The following is a 16,361-nucleotide window of genomic DNA, read 5'->3' as shown; positions in this document are numbered from 1 at the left end:
CCCCGCAGGGGCTGGAGAGAGAGCATCTCTCAACCCCCCAGCTGATGGCCGCCATGGAGGACCCAGCAATTTCGATGTTGCGGGACGCGGATCGTCTACACGGTCCCTACTTCGACGTTGAACGTCGAAGTAGGGCGCTATTCCTATCTCCTCATGAGGTTAGCGACTTCGACGTCTCGCCGCCTAACGTCGAAGTTAACTTCGAAATAGCGTGCACGTGTAGATGCAGCTTAGCTGAGTATGGGAAAGTTACAACTTTCCCACTTAAATTATAACCTTGTTTTTCAACACTTTGGAATGAAGTCTCCATCAAATGGCTTTTAGAATGTGTTATTTCTATGTTCCATCTGAAAGGTTTAAGAATCAGTTGAACTACCTTTTACACTTCAAATTTAAAACAAAGGTTCTTTTTTCTTTCACCTCTCCTCTGAAGGGTGGATCTAACTCAAAAAACCTGGATGTTAAACACCCGTGAACGTCAGACAAGTTTAGATCTGGGCCTGAACTTTGCAGCTTGGATCCGTCTCTAGCCTTCTCAAAACCACATCAATAAATGGAGTCACTGTTCATAACAACATTCTGGGTATTTTTTCTTTCATCCTTGCTAGGTCTAGCATGCAGGCACACTTTGTCTCCATCAGTGACTCCTTCCTCACTTTATCCTATTATTGATGCCTACATGCCACGTCTACACTGCAGGGACTATAGCAGCTTTTCACAGGAACAATAGCTACAGCAACATATCACTATAGAAAAAACAGACCACAGCACAGAAAAGATTTTTTCATCATCCCTTTGGGCCACTGCCTCCCCAAGCAATAGCAGTTTGACCAATCAAACCATTCTGCCATTGATCTAACTGCATCTACACTGAGGGTGAGATCAGCAGAGCCACATCGGTCCATGGTGGGGATTTTTCATACCCCTAAGTGTTGTGGCTATACTGATCTATGTTTTGTGTGTGGACAGACCTCAGTGCTATCATATAATGCTTCGGATTCCACATCTGCTTCCCTGATGAATTACAGTGATAAGTGGAACAAGCAAAAAGACAAGTCTGATTAGAAAACCGAAATCTTACAGATAAAATTCTTGATAACTATAAACAAAGAAAGAGACTATACAGGAAAAATACATAACATTGGGGAAAATATTTTAAATTTGCCTACAGGACCTTCAAACACAATTAACCTGAAATATATTGGGGGGGGGAAATCAAATCAGGATTTTAAGTTAAAATCATTAATTTTCAAAGCAAGATAATTCTTTTTTGACAACCTCTGTTTTATCAATACTGTTGAGTTCTGTCAGTGCACAAGGACGTAGGGTTCAGAAGAAACACCACCCTCTTCTCCATTGGCAACTATCTCTAAAATGTTTTCACAATCTGCTCCACTTTCCCTATTGAAAACCTTTACACGTAAGGGTGGAGTTTGTCATTTTGTCATGACTAGAAGTTAGAGGAGTTAAAAAGAAAAATTAACAGATTCATGCAATTTTAAGACCAGAGGAAACTCCTGAACCACACAAGCACATAATTTCACCCACTGAGTCCTATATCAAGCCCAGTGAGTTCTGATTAAGCTAGAGCATATATCTTTTAGGACGAAATCCAGTTGTGAGTAAAAGACAATGTGCCTTTCCATAGTGTCAGGGGAAAAGAAGCAGTTTGAGTGAGAGACTTGCTTCAAAACTCATTATGCAGAAGAAAGTTGTATAAACCAATAATGACAGTGCATTTACGTGTCCCTAATTCTCATAACACTGTTTCCTTCCATGTCTCAGTGTTCAGGGAGAAGAGTACAATTATACACATCCCCAGTTTCCGAGAAGATCTTGCTAGACTTCAGGACCATAGACATGGCCACCCAGAGGAATTATAATTTCCCACTCTAACCCTTGTCCCAGACAGAGTTGGCAGCAACAAGAGCCGAGTTCAGTATCCAGAGATTCCTTTTCAACAATAGAATACCAAAACCAGCTCCAGTCCTCACTCAGTGACCCTGGACAATTACACAAGCACCCTAGGTGCCTGTAGGAGACAATACTTTTCCTCTCCCAAGCATGGAGACAGAATATGTCAGATACCTCTCATAAAAGGATGGCAGTAACTCAACTTTAATTTGGGTAAACACCATAAATAGGGTTAATGAACATACACCAAGAACCAAAACCCCACCCCAAATAAGTTGGGCAGTTTCCTTTCCTTTCAGGTTCTTAAGTCCAGGTTCCCAAAAGTCCCTTTAATGTGCCCATCCCTTCACTACACCTCATTCGCAAATGCTGTCCTTGGTCAGTGCGGCACTACAGTTCAGAAGTTCACCTGCAAAGATCACCTCTCAGCCTGGGTGCAAGGGGGTAAGAAGGCATGCTACAGGCTGCATGACTCAAGCACTCAATGGCCACTTCACTACCCACTAGCCACCCTTCACCAACCCTGTGTCTACACAAGTCCCTTCCTTTCGGAAGGGGCATGTTAATGAGCGGATTCAAAAGATGCTAATGAAGTGCTGCAATGAATATGCAGCACCTCACTAGCATAATGGTGGCCATGGTGATTTGAAAGTGCGGCTTTCGAATCGCATGCTGCCCGTGAAGACAGGGATCTTCCGAAAGGACACCCCCGTTTTCGAAAGCCCCTTTTTCCTATCTGGCATTAGGAAGAAGGGGCTTTCGAAAACTGGGGGGGGTCCTTTGGGAAGGTCCCCGTCTCCACAGGTGGCACGTGATTCAACAGCCACGCTTTCAAATTGCTTCGGCCACAATTATGCTAATGAGGTGCTGCATATTCATAAGGCACCTCATTAGCATCTTTTGAACCTGCTCATTAACATGCCCCTTCCAAAAGGAAGGGGCTCGTGTAGACCCAGCCCGATATATCTTCAGGGCTCCTCACTTAAACACAACTCTCAATGATTTCCAGTGTCAGAGCTGGTGCATCAGAATCACTGCAGTACATGACAAGACTCTTAAATAAGTCTGGTTTTGTTCCTCTGATTATACCAAGGGAAAAGATCAAATTATGCCTGCAACCCCCAGGCAGATAGCACTCCAACTCTGTCTCAACTCATTGGACTTTGAAAGCCCTGTCACCTACTTAGTGACTGCTATTCAGTTGAGGATGAGCCAAAAGTGATCATTTGGGGAAGCAATCCCAGCATGCTGAGCACCTAGGCAGGGTGGGTGTTCCCATGCAAATGAGATCAGCTGTTGAAGTCTTCTCCCACAGCTCACCACTAGATGCCAGTGGAAAACTCATTCAGAATCTGCTTACACCAACAATTGTAATAATGGAAACCAGAGAGAGGATGGCTGAGAAATCCCATGTGCCAGTTGGATTCTTCAGAACTGTGGAAACAGAGGACTTCTAAAACACTTTATTTTTACTCATAAAACTCTGGCTTTGGACCATATCAGAGCTAACACCACAGACTTGAAAATTTGAAAAAAGCCAGCCACACAAACACATATAATTGTGAGAGTCTCTGAAATCACATTTCCTGTCCTAGATGTTTTGTTTTGTTTTTAACAGGGAAAAAAGCTGAACTGAGAAAGTACTGGCAGAGGAAGGTTCCTCTCATAAGCGGCACAGAGCCAATAAGACAATCACATCTTTCAGTATGCATGCTTTTGAGGGCAGATACCGTCTTTATTTCCTAGTGTCTATACAGCAAAGATAGCATTGATAGCAAAAATCAAATTAATGATACAAGCAAATGTTAATCCATTGCACCAGTGTCCATGGGCAACATAATTACACCTACCTTTCAGGTCACTTTTATTGCACATAAAGATATTTGAACAGCTAGAAGAGACTGATGCAACAGAATCAATGTCTTGTCTTGGTGTTTATATTTGACTATGTGCTCTGCTTTCCCATGGACTTTGCCTACCAGCTGGGGGATGTTATCCTGTCATAATGTTGTGTTCCTCACATTATCTACTAATTACTAAAAAACACACACACACCCAATCTGGCCAGAGCTATGCTGTATGGCAAGAGATGAGAAACTTTTGGCCATATTTTACACAGAAGTGTTAGTTAATAAAAATCACTATTTCTGAACCATAGAAATTACATGAATAAATATGTCATTTATAGTCTACCAAGGCAAACTGGTTGCAAAATGCACTTGCAGAGCAAAACACTGCAGTGAAGAAATATTAATAACTCATTATGTTCATTATTTGCAACTCAGTGAAATAGTCCACATGAAGAAGGTTGCACAAGTCTACTGCAAAATGCAAAAATAACTATACTAGCCATATTTTAACTGAGTATCAAAAGACTGCAATTGCGTTCCACACTGTTGTCAGCCCCCAGTCCATGTGGCTACGGTTGGTTGTAGGTAATAAGATTACTCATGGGTTACTACCTGCAGCCACTATAAGAGTGCCAAGAAAAAATATGCAACATGTTTTAGGGTTAATGAAGCCTAACGTGGTGCCAACAGCATGCTGTGCCATTGCCTGCAAGTGTGTGAAAGGATTATATCCTGTCTTAACATACCATTTCATCCATGCCAGAAAATGGAAAGCAGTCTAAATGACTGAATAAGCATGCAAGTCACTAAATATAAATCTAAACTGGTTTCAACTGCAGTATGGGGGAGTCTTATGCCTATGACATATGCATGATTTCTAGATTAAATTTGCTCAAATTTACAAGTAATGTCTGAGGGTTTTTAAATGTCAATCTTGCAAACTCATCCTTCAAACTGGAAGAAAAGCTGCATTCTTTCAACATTGTCCATCATCAGAGATTGTACAGGCAGAAGTTATTTAATAGTTTTGTTCACTCTACATGAGTCAGAGCAGGACTGCTCTTTGTGCAGCAAATTTATCCCTAAAGCCTGTATTTCAAGTTCAAATAGCAAAAATTCATTTTCTCATTACATATAACAGACTAATCCATCTATGTGAAGCAGGAGTTTCTCTGTCCCTTTTTTTAAAAACATAAAATGTGATAACAGACTTCCAGAAGATGGAATCCATCCAATATTTTTAATTATATAAATAATTAGCCAAGCCTGAGGACTACCTAGCAAGCGCCTCCTGAAAAAATAAAGCAGGGGGAACATCTCATGGACCTTCACACCCCGCCCCTCCACACACACACACCCCATCACTGTGCTAAAGTAAGTGACAGGAGTTCACTATACTGCAGGTCAGAATAGTAAAATCAAAAAGTGGATATATCATGGCATTACTTACGGTTGAATTAGATTTTTTCAAAAAATGGTTGAAGTGCAAAGAACAAGTTTATTGTAAAAAGATGACAAAAAAGATTCAAAAATGTAAAGAACTTCATATCATTCATCTTATTTTTATGCCCACATGTGCTTCCAGCCTGGCACCTTTTCTGAGGACTTTCCCACTGCCCTCAGGTGCCAGTGGCCTAGTCTGTATCCCCAGAGTCAGGCCCCAGCGGCCTGGTCAGTGTTTGCATGCCCAACAGCCTAGTCAGGACACGGTGGCCTTGTCAGTACTCACAGGCCCAGCAGCCTGGTTGACCTTGGCAGGTCAGTGTTCCCCCTTCTTTGGGGTCATGGAGCTGGGGGTAAGGGAACCTGGGCCCTCCCACTCTACCAGGGTCCAGCCCAGGGCCCTCTTAGTAGTGGGTGTGTCTCCCTGACCACCAGCTCAGCAGGGATTCCCACCACAACATGCTAAGCTAGCAGGACACGTCCTGGCTTCTTGTCCTGGGCTAACTCCTACCCCATTTCTGATGAGGTGCACCATTCCAGCTCTGGCTGCTCCTCCTTGGGCTGCTGGCGCTGCCACTGCTGCTGCTGCTCCTCAGGTGGCTGCTGCTCCCAAGTTCTACCAAGAGCTCCTTTCCCCTGGTGGCCAGCCCTAACTGACTGGCCTCCCTGGCCTTCATATTTGAGCTGCATATGGAGCATGCCCAGCAGGGCCGTGGAGGAGGAGCTTTCTCCAACCAGCCTGGCCCCCTCCCTATTGGCCAGTGTGGGGTTGGTATATCCCATCACACCACATAAATTCCAAGATATGCAGACAACTCCCTGAGATCAGAAAAAGATATTACACAGTTGAGTCTAGGGATGTTAAACAGGTAACCAACACTTGACAGTGAACTCTGGTGGTGTACATTTGTGCTGAGCTGGAGCAGCCCAGGTCACGGATGGCCTGGTGGGCAGGGAAGTGGGACCCCACATCCTTGGTTGCACCCACGGCTATGGCAGGCTGTGTGACAGGCCCTAAGTTGAGAGTTTAACCGGTTATGTATTAGAGTTAAACCAGTTATCTGCTTAAACTCTCCTAATTTAGTTAAACACAAAAATCAGTCCAACCTCCTGAGTATACAAATCTGACATCTCCAAATCCCATATTATTTTTGAAAGTAGTCTGCATGGGAGCTGTGTGGGGATGGAAGGGGAGTCCTCTTGAAATTCTGTCTCAAGTTCTGTCCCCCATAAAGGTAACTCCAGAAAGATGCGTGTTAAAGTTGATGAACCTATCAGAAGAGACCCATGGATCAAACTTGACTGGCCCAGTTAAATTCATAGTATGAAAGATTCCGGAACATACCTCAGGAAATGTTGATGTAAAATGCTGAGATATATATTTTGTAACATAAATAAAAGTCTGCCTCTTCTGTAGACCTACAGAATTATACCTTATATTATTTGGGAATATCTCTACACATGAAAGTTCCTGCAAGACTTTTATCTAGTCTACTTATGAAGACACCTCCCAGCTTAGCTGTCTCCTCAAATTCCAAATTCTAGAAATTACATATCAGTAAGAAAAAAAACACCAACCTTCCATGAATATTCTTTCAAGAATAAAGATCACTTCTAAACGTAACAGATGGCCAACTACTAACAATATCAGAAAATAATGGATTTAGAGGGTCTGTCTGAATATTGATTCCTTATAATACTGAAATCAGGACATGGGGTTCATGTATGTCAAGTATCTATGTACCCACCTTTTGTCATTCTCTGAGATATTTCCAAGGTTTCTAATGAAAGGGGACTTTTTCTAGAAGTATTTACATCAAGAGACAGAATTTCTGAAAATTCAGATGCTCTCACAATGGTAAAACAAAGAAGAGGAGAAGTCATTTTCTCTTACATTCTCCTTAGGAACATTAACAAAGCTCTGAATACTCTTATCCTGATACTAAGTCAAATGAGCTATAATTTCAGGGTTTCCTCAGAATAGACATAGCTGTGAGGAGCATCCAACTTGATGCTTAAGCCATATTGAGGCCTCTTACTATTTGCTAACTCCTTCATAAGAGGTTTCAACAAAAATAAAACCAATGGGAACTGAAAGTAATTAAAAGGAGGACTGTCATAATCCACCAAGTCTGCCAAAATAGGTTACTGTATATTGCTTGTACGTTTTAAGAAGGTAAAAGATCCTTCTCAATAAAATACATAGTAAAGATAGTGTAGAGGATGACTTCCCGGAGCCTTCAGAGTAGCAGGAGAATCAGAACTGGTGTGCACCAAACCTGTGGTACTGAGTCAAGGAGTTTAAGTCTTGGAGAAGTAATTTAAATTGCAGTGGATGAGGATGGATATGATAAACTGGGGGCAGCATAAACAATCTCATTGGCAAAGCTTAAACACTTCAGGACCTCCCACAACGAGGGGATGGGTGATTAGTGTTCCTTGCCTTCAAATTGGGGCCTTCCCACTGTTCCTAAAAGAGGGAAGAAATGTTCCCTTTCCCGCTAACTAGACAGCAGGTAAAGCACTCACAACTGACTTGGGGTTTGGCTGCAGAGATGCAAAATTGCTATGTAATTATTTGGACTCAGGTTGGAGCCCCAGATCTAAAACCTTGTAAAGGAAGAGGGTCCCAGAGCCTAGACTTCTGCTTGAACCTGAAGGTCTACACAGCAATTTTTGGCCCTGCGATACACTTCCCATGAACCTATGTTAGCTGCCTAGGCCAACCTCAGCTGTGCCCTAAGAAATCACTGCTGTGATACTTCAACTTACTAGAAAGGGGAGAAGGTGAGCTCCTTTCCAAAACAATCAATGACCATCTACTCTCAACTCAAAAGTTCTATTCTGGCTTCGTGAACTCTCATCTGAGAGAAAAGATTTCACACAGAAAGGACTCAAGCCAACACAGATCAACAAGTTTTATTGAGCAAATGTTTACAACCAATTAATAGCCACATAGCATAAGGTAAGAAATAAAAACACCAAAGTCATCCATGGCACAGAGATGGGTTACAGCAGTAACTAGCACTGAACATGGTTAACAAATGTACTTCGTAACCTGCCTTGCCCAGGATACATGTCGTGGGAAGATTACATTTAAGACAATAAGTAAACCCTGGGCAAACATCCATGACATATAGCAAATTCTTGGTCTGTCAACATAAGCAAATATATTAAAAAAAACTCTTAGTCCAGTTTAACTCTGTCCACATACTACTATCTTCAGAGCTCACAGGAAGGGAAGCACCTTACTGTAACTCATTTGTACAATCTTCACCCCCTTTATTAGACTTAGGCTCCAAGGTTCACAAAATCCATCCCTTCTTCCAAATCTCCAGATTCTCCAAAATTACAGATTAGTTTTGCTGTACGGAGGAAGCTGCTGCTGCAGCTTATTCAATCAACAGTATGAACTCCAAGCAGCAGTTCTTCCACCACTGTCTGGTCTGGCAGATGGAGGCCTCTCATATGCTGTTCTACATGCACAGCCAGCTGCTCCTTTCCAGCACTAAATACCACCAGCTGCTGCTGCTGTCATATCTTCTGGGAGCAGCTATACCATAGGGGAGTTCCTTCCCCTAGGAGTATATCTTCCAAGCTCCTTGCTCTAGTGAGGGCTCCTGCCAACCTCTCTCTTCAAACTGCTATAAAAATGCAAAAAAAGGAAGATAGAGAATGGGGGGGGCTTCTTCCCAAGTATCCACACGGCAACATTAGCATCATTCAGTTTCTGAGATAGATTTTAGGTTCTTCTAATTGCTATCGTAACAGTTGGCCCCTTCCAACTGATATTGCACTTTCTTTTCTATTCTTCCTTTCCAGCTGAACCAAGTTAGCTTTCCAAAACAGACATGCAAAAAAGTTTTATATTGAAATATTTGTTTCCATGCATCTTCCTTCTTCCTGTCTAATCTCTGACCTGGAAAACAATGGAAGTTGACATCAGGAGAAGAAAATATGTAAATAACTGGGGGTATGTTGGAAATTATTTCTCAAAAAAGCCTGAGCAAAATACCAAGAAGCACACTAGAGGTAGGGAAAATGAACAATAATTACAAACTAGAGATTTTCTAACCTTCAAAAATGACTGTGCAAGAAAATTTCTTTCTACATGATATGATATCAAAACAATGTTTCTCAAACAAATGTTAGAGGCAAGTTGAAAGATCATCAATAATTTGCACTTCCTTCTAGCAAGACTTAAGAATGACCCGCAAAAGTGAACAGCATACAATGCCTGAAGAACAAATCCAGATATCACCTCTGAGAGGAAATCAAAAAGTCAATGCAATCCTGTCAAAATAAGAAAAAGATTGGTAAATTGAAAGTACAAGTAAAACAGCAGACTTAAATCTCAGAAGGGAAGCTCTCTAGAAATACTAACAAACGTTCCAGAGAGCTGGTAAATAAATACTGTTCCACATGGGAGATTTTTTTAATATCTTTGTATTGGCTTCTACAGGGTTGTTAGGGCATTAGCATCATGACATGAATCTATTTTAAAGGATGTTTCACATGCCTGCAAGAACAAAAAATTGAAAGCTCCAGCAGTACAGTATTTGTAATTCAACTTCTGTGAGTAGTATTCATGGATGAGACTGTTAAAAAGTGTGAGGTAGGAGAATGTTAATTACAATCAGGTAATTAAAGGAGTAACAAAAAGTCTGCAGAAGGGCAAGATAGTCAATAAAAACTATAGTTTGTGAGCAAGGAGAGATAACTTGATATCCCAATAACGAATACTCAAAAGTGATGCCTTAGTTGTCCAAGCCTCAGGTTTGAAATTATCCCCCTCTTAATGAACTTGCAAGAGTAAACATGGTTCAGGTCCCAGCAGAAACAACCTAAGTCCATCACCTTTTGGAGATAAATAAACAATGTTCCTTGATATTTACCAGGATATTCAGATAAGTTCTTTATCAGAGGGTTAGCCATGTTAGGCTACATCTACATTCCTGCAGAAAATCAACCCACTCAGGGTCAATCTTCCCTGGCACCATTTCACACATACACAAACCAGGGAGACAACACCAACCCTGTAACTCCTCGCAAGCCATGAGGATTAAGAAAGGTAGATGGGAGGAATGCTTCCACACCCCTCAGAAGCAGTGCAAAGGCTTGGTGGAGGTAAGGGTAATGGAGAAGCTGAGGGAGAAGGAAGTAATTTTGGGGAAGAAGCTTGGGAGTAAAACTGGAGGGTAGTTCGGTATGGCTGGGAGAAGTAAGAAAGAGGCATTTTTTTGAGAGGAAGGATTGTTACAGAGCCTGCCCATTCACATCCTAGCCTCTCCCATTCAGTCAGGCATATCTTTCCCTGTCCCTATGTGGTCCTACACCCCACACTCCCACACAGCCCAAGCTCAATGTTGTACCCCACGAGTGTTGCCAGATCTTTAGCTTGTGTATAATTATATAGATTAGTTATGAATTTCCACTTTGAGGGTTAACAGATCTTTATAACGGGATCCAGCCCAGTATTTAAAATTATCCTGTGGTTGGGACCCCTGGTGTGCACAGTTGCAACACTCACACTGTAGGTCAGTATATCGTCGATCTTAACTTACTATCATATATGCCCATTCGTTAACATGGTCCATTTTGTTGTTATATATTTGTAGCCAGACAGAGATTTGTTATTTCTATCCTATCCAGTTATTCAGCCTGCAGTTAACTGGTGATTTTGGTTTATTCAGTTGTGGGATCTCAGGAAGTCAAGTTTGAGAGTGTTCCTGGAAGCCTCCTATGCCATTACAGGTTGCTTTACCTTACCACTAGTTAAAGGTGAAAGGTCCCAAATACATATGCCAACTTTGCCTTAGTTCAACGTAGGGTTAGCTCCTGTAGGTTCCACGTATTACTTTAATATTTCCTTACCGTAACCTATCAAAATAATAATCTAATCAAATCATAACAAAAGAAGAAATCTATACGAAAACAGATCTATAGGGCAGCAAGCAAGTTAGCCCTATAATGTACGCTAGCTACTGTATATTCACCCCAGTCCATCTTCCCATTAGCCTTTTTGAATCTTAATCAGTATCACCCCCAGCAGCACCATATACCCTACACTCTGTCCACTCCTCCCATATCCTACACCTCTTCACCTGGCCACACAGGAAGGGTGCTGCAAAGAAACCTTCGTCTCTGCAGCTGGCTGCTCTAGCACATGAACTAGCTGCCTTCTCTTCTGTTATCACAACAGTCCTTGGTGGGCAAAAGTTGTAATTACAGCCTCTCTATTAAAATCAATTGTTCTACAGGGTAAACAAATCCGAGCATGTCATTAATTCTGCACTTGTACACTGGCACAGAATTCCCCCCAGGAGTAACCAAGGGAATGAAACATTCGGTCTTCAAGATCACTGAAGCAGATGCTAAGGCCCTACTCCTGCATTTAGGCAGGCTCCTGCTTGCATGGCTGACCACTGATTTCAGGGGATCTCTACCCAGGCATAGGGAACTGCCTGTATTGAGCTCTTTGTGGGTTCAAGGCCTACCACCTCAATCCAATGTTAATTTTAGAAAAAATGAATTAGCATTCCAGTGTCATTCTCACCTGCACTAAAACAAAGCTCATCCATGTGACTTGCACTTTCCATGTTTGCAAAGTTGATCATTGTCATACAGGCTGCTGCTTGTTTTCAGACTTGTTAGATCAGTTCTAGTCATTCAAATGAAACTTAATCCATCATTATCCCTGAAACCACCAGCTGTTTCTAAATAGGATGAAAGTACAACTAATGTACAAAGGTACAGGCAGCATTCATTTTTGGGCATTAGTAATATTAATGACACAGCCAGAGAAGCAAAAGATCATGGCACTGGTACTGTGATGTGACAGAAACATGCACAAGAAATCAAATATTTAATTATATAATAAAATAAGTAATAAAAACAGTGCAGCTCTGCTACATTGTTTTCACACCTACAGATCTCCCAGCTCTTTATGACGGCTCCTTAAAGGCTCCAAAAGCACGAAGATCCCATTCTGCAGAGTGTTGTACAAGGAGATATAAGACACAGGCCATGTCCTCAAAAGCTTAAATTTAATGTTGGTCATGGTATACAAATGAGTTTAGCAAACAAAGAGGAAAGGGGTGAAGGAGGTTTGTACTGCAATAAAAAATATCTCGTGGTTATTCTAGAAAGTTATGGGTGGATGGGCTACAGAGGGTTCCATGCTGATCCTGTTTTTTTTTCCCTTTTCTATTCATTATTGTTTACAGGTGTTTTTTTTTGTTAGTATTTAGCTTAGTGAAGTGAATGTCTTTTTTCCCTGCTTCTGAGTTGTGGGGGCACGCCAGTGAAGTCTTTTTTCTTCTCCTTCTAAATTGAGGACCAGGTCAGTAAAGGGTTTTTTTTGGTTTTGCCTTTCACTTGTGTGTGGCCCCTGATCTATTCTTTTGTGGATCAGTGACCCACAGACCCAAAAAAGGTCCTTTCTAGACCTAAAGTGGGCAATAAGTGGCTTATAGTCTGAATGCAGTTCACCAGGTTCACCACTCGTGGGCCACTTAAATGTTTTATTTACCTGCACATCTGCAGGTATGGCTTCTGACAGCTCCTGTTGGCTGCAGTTCACCATTCCCAGCCAATAGGAGCTGTGGGAGTTTGGCCCATGACATTTTCCACAGCTGTCATTGGCTGAGAATAGCAAACCATGGCCAATGGGAGCTGTGAGCAGCTACACCTGCAGACAGTGAGGTAAATAAAATGTCTTGTGGTCTATCAGGAGCTAACCCTAGCAAACCACATCAGCCTGCAGGCCACTTACTGCCCACCTTTCCAGTAGACTGATGTTGCCTAGTGTGTTTTGATCTACTTTCAATTCAAATAGCAGTAAGTCAAAGTGCACGAGGGAACATTGCGTGTGTGGTAGCAGGGTCCTTCTGACCAGTTAGCACATGGCATGCTAGTGCCCTGCAGTTGAACAATCAGCTTGTTGTGCACGAAGTTTCTGTCTAGACAAGCCCTAAGAGGACTTATCTGTATTTCACAGCAAAGGCATCCTGAGTGAATTTTGTCTACACTTGTAGACTCAACCCACTGTTACCCTATATATCCTTTGCTCTGCTGCCACAAAGCTCATAGGGGCACTAGTAACAAAGAGGTCAAGTTATGAAAGCCTGTAGGGCTGCCTTAGTTTGCACTTGAAGACAAACCAGTCCCTTGCAACCTCCAAACAGAGCAGGCTCAAGCAAACTCTCTTGGTTCCCAGGACTTTATGTTTCCACTCTTCTTGGGCAGCAATTTCAGAAATGCTTTTCTCACAAGCCGTAAACCAGGTGCACAATGACTGATGACATGCCAGCATTTCCAAAGCTGCTGAGTATGCTGCATGAGGCCAGCAGCTATGTGTTTATCTTTTTTGTCTGAAGATTATGTTAGCAGAATAAAATGTCTTATTTTATTATGTGCTATGCAAAGACTTTAAATGCTTCATTAAACATGCAAAAGAGAGGTCCAAACAAGAAACAAACTGGTTTAGCGATAATGCAACACAAAAGCTTTATCAGACCATAAGAGCCTCCCACTGCAAGGTAAATGTCTCTACAGTTAGCCAAAGCAAACAAATGCAAAGCCGAAATATTTATTTTCCAAAGAGAAGACATTGCTCCTGTGGGATCAGTCTCTTACATTAGCTTGACTCAGTGATACCAATGGATAAAGTCATATGTTATAACTGCAGCCTTGCAACTGTGGAGGCTATTGGCAAACTGCGCCTGTACAGATAGATCAAATATGATCATAGCGCTTTAGATTCACTTTGATGTTATGGTTAATCTAAAACCAAGCAATCACATTAGAGCTGATACACACTAGCTGTGACTTCATCATAAAAAAAACCCAGCTCAGTGCACTCAGGGGTGTTTCACAATCAAAGATAATGGGCAGATGGTGCAACAGGAGCTTGACGGGATATGTATTGCCAAACCTTTCAACCCCCTTGTATCATAATAGGGGCGTAGAAGTGCTGAGAGTGCCTGTCACCCCAGAATGTTAGGGCAAAGGAAGCAGCCCATCCAGCTGCATCCTGCAAGACCCCAGAGGGAAGCAGAGCAGCAGCTACCAAGATTCACTCTGCAAACATTTCCTCCAGATTCAGTCAATGTGAAAGTCTATTGAGAAACTAGCGTTCATGCCAAAGCCATGTGAAAATGCAAATCTCCCTTGATTTCAACACAAAACCATAAGGTGACCTGCGTTGATTACAACTGGGCCCAAGTTCTTATAACTTAGCAAACAATTTCTGTAGCATGTGTAATGCTGACAGACCTGGGTTGCTAGCACCAGCGATAGAACCTGCAATCAGAGGGTCTAAAGCCCTGCACTCTACCACATGAGCTAAAGGCTAGCTGGCTCTCAGCCAAGGCTGTAGAGCAGAGACTTCACTCACCCCAGAAGAGGTCTCCGTACCTCTGGGTACTACATGCTTCTCTGTGCTGAGGAAGCACATCCTGAGCTTCTGAGACCTTCCAGCAATTCTTCCCAGCCAATGCACAATTATAACACTGACAGATCTGGGTTGCCAGTAGCAGGGATAAAACCTGCAAGCATAGGGTCTAAAGCCCTGCACTCTACCACATGAGCTAAAGGCCAGCTGACTCTCAGCTGAGGCTGTAGAACAGAGACTTCACTCACCCCAGATGAGGTCTCAGTACCTCCAAATACTACACATGATTTTAGCCATTTGAAGGGCAAGATCCTGCTCTGGCTAAAGTCAGAGAGTTCTCTCATTGATTAGCAGCAACATAAGGCACCAGTGTCCTGTAGGAAATTGTAGCAACTTAGTGCTGCATTTAAAAATACATATTTTGTGAAGAGGGTTATTACAGGACATGCAAGGTTGTGAAATATTTTGATTAACTAAAAACAAAGCAAGTAAATTAGTTACTAAGCCTCACATCATATCATATTTGATTTGACTTTCATTTGATTTATTTACTTTATTTACTTTCATTTATTTATTTATCTGATTTATCATGATAATGATGGCATTTTGTCAAGAATAGTAGCATTTCGTAATGTGCAATTGGATCTGCTGGCAAAGACCTTTGAGCCCTTAGGCACAGTAGACGTGACTGCAGAACCGAGGCCTACAACTTCACATTCACTGTGGTATGACTTTAGAGAGGTTGTATTTGCGGGAGGAGAGGTGAAAAATCATTTTGCAAGACCAAAGTTGCTGAAGACCTGGTTTTAAAGTACCATGCTGTTGAAACAACTTTGAGTTCATGAAGCTCTTCCTCAGGAATTCCTGAGTCACACAAATAATATAGCCCAAACCTTCATATGTTTCCTGTAAAAAGTGGCAAAAAATTATTTTAATTCTGCTCCTTGTATCACAGCCTCGCCCAATTACAATAAGAACCCAATAATGCTTGACTTGAAGTTTAACTTTTTAGACCATACTATTAAAGTGAATGCAAACTCATCAAAATTGAGTTTTTTCCAGCCTTTATAAAAACAAAAACGAGAAGAAAAAAAAGAAGATATAGTTAAGGCAATCCCCTGGTTGAAAGAATGCAACATTTGCTACAAAGCACAAAAGTCCACACTAAATGTTATTCTTTGGCACAGTACCTAGATTCAAGAGCAAGTTACATCCAGAAGTCTACAGTATGCAAAATATTTTTAAAAATACGCAGGGCACTAAGCACCTGTACTGAATATTAAAAAAGAAACAAGCATACTAGGCACATCAAAGCAACAGGCTAAGCAAAAATGAAAAAGGGGACCAAAACTATCTATAAAACCAAAGCACGGCAATTTAGATCCAAAAAAATCAATTTATGTGGAATATGAAGTAGATTCATATGGAGTAGCACCAGATCTCATTGATTTCAGTAGGCAATATTATGTGAATAAGGCTACTCTGTGTGAATAACGGTGGTGGAATATAGCCCTCAGCAAGGAAGGGTACATTACTCAGAAGATAAAGTCTTAGTCTATTTCCACAGAAGGCATTTCTCTCTCTCAGAAGTTACTTAGCCATTACCCCAATTTTACTTCCCTCTTAAACCAGTTCAACAAACTGAGTTCACAACAGTATATGCCATCTTTTGGGAGAAATCTCTGACACACTGTCACTGTACAAGCCATAAATTTGACAGGCAGTCAATCACTACCATTGCAACAGAATTTGAAAGAAAA

This window comes from Carettochelys insculpta, chromosome 8, assembly GCF_033958435.1.
Source record: "Carettochelys insculpta isolate YL-2023 chromosome 8, ASM3395843v1, whole genome shotgun sequence".
Classification (NCBI taxonomy): domain Eukaryota; kingdom Metazoa; phylum Chordata; order Testudines; family Carettochelyidae; genus Carettochelys; species Carettochelys insculpta.
Note: the sequence above shows the minus strand (reverse complement) of the source record.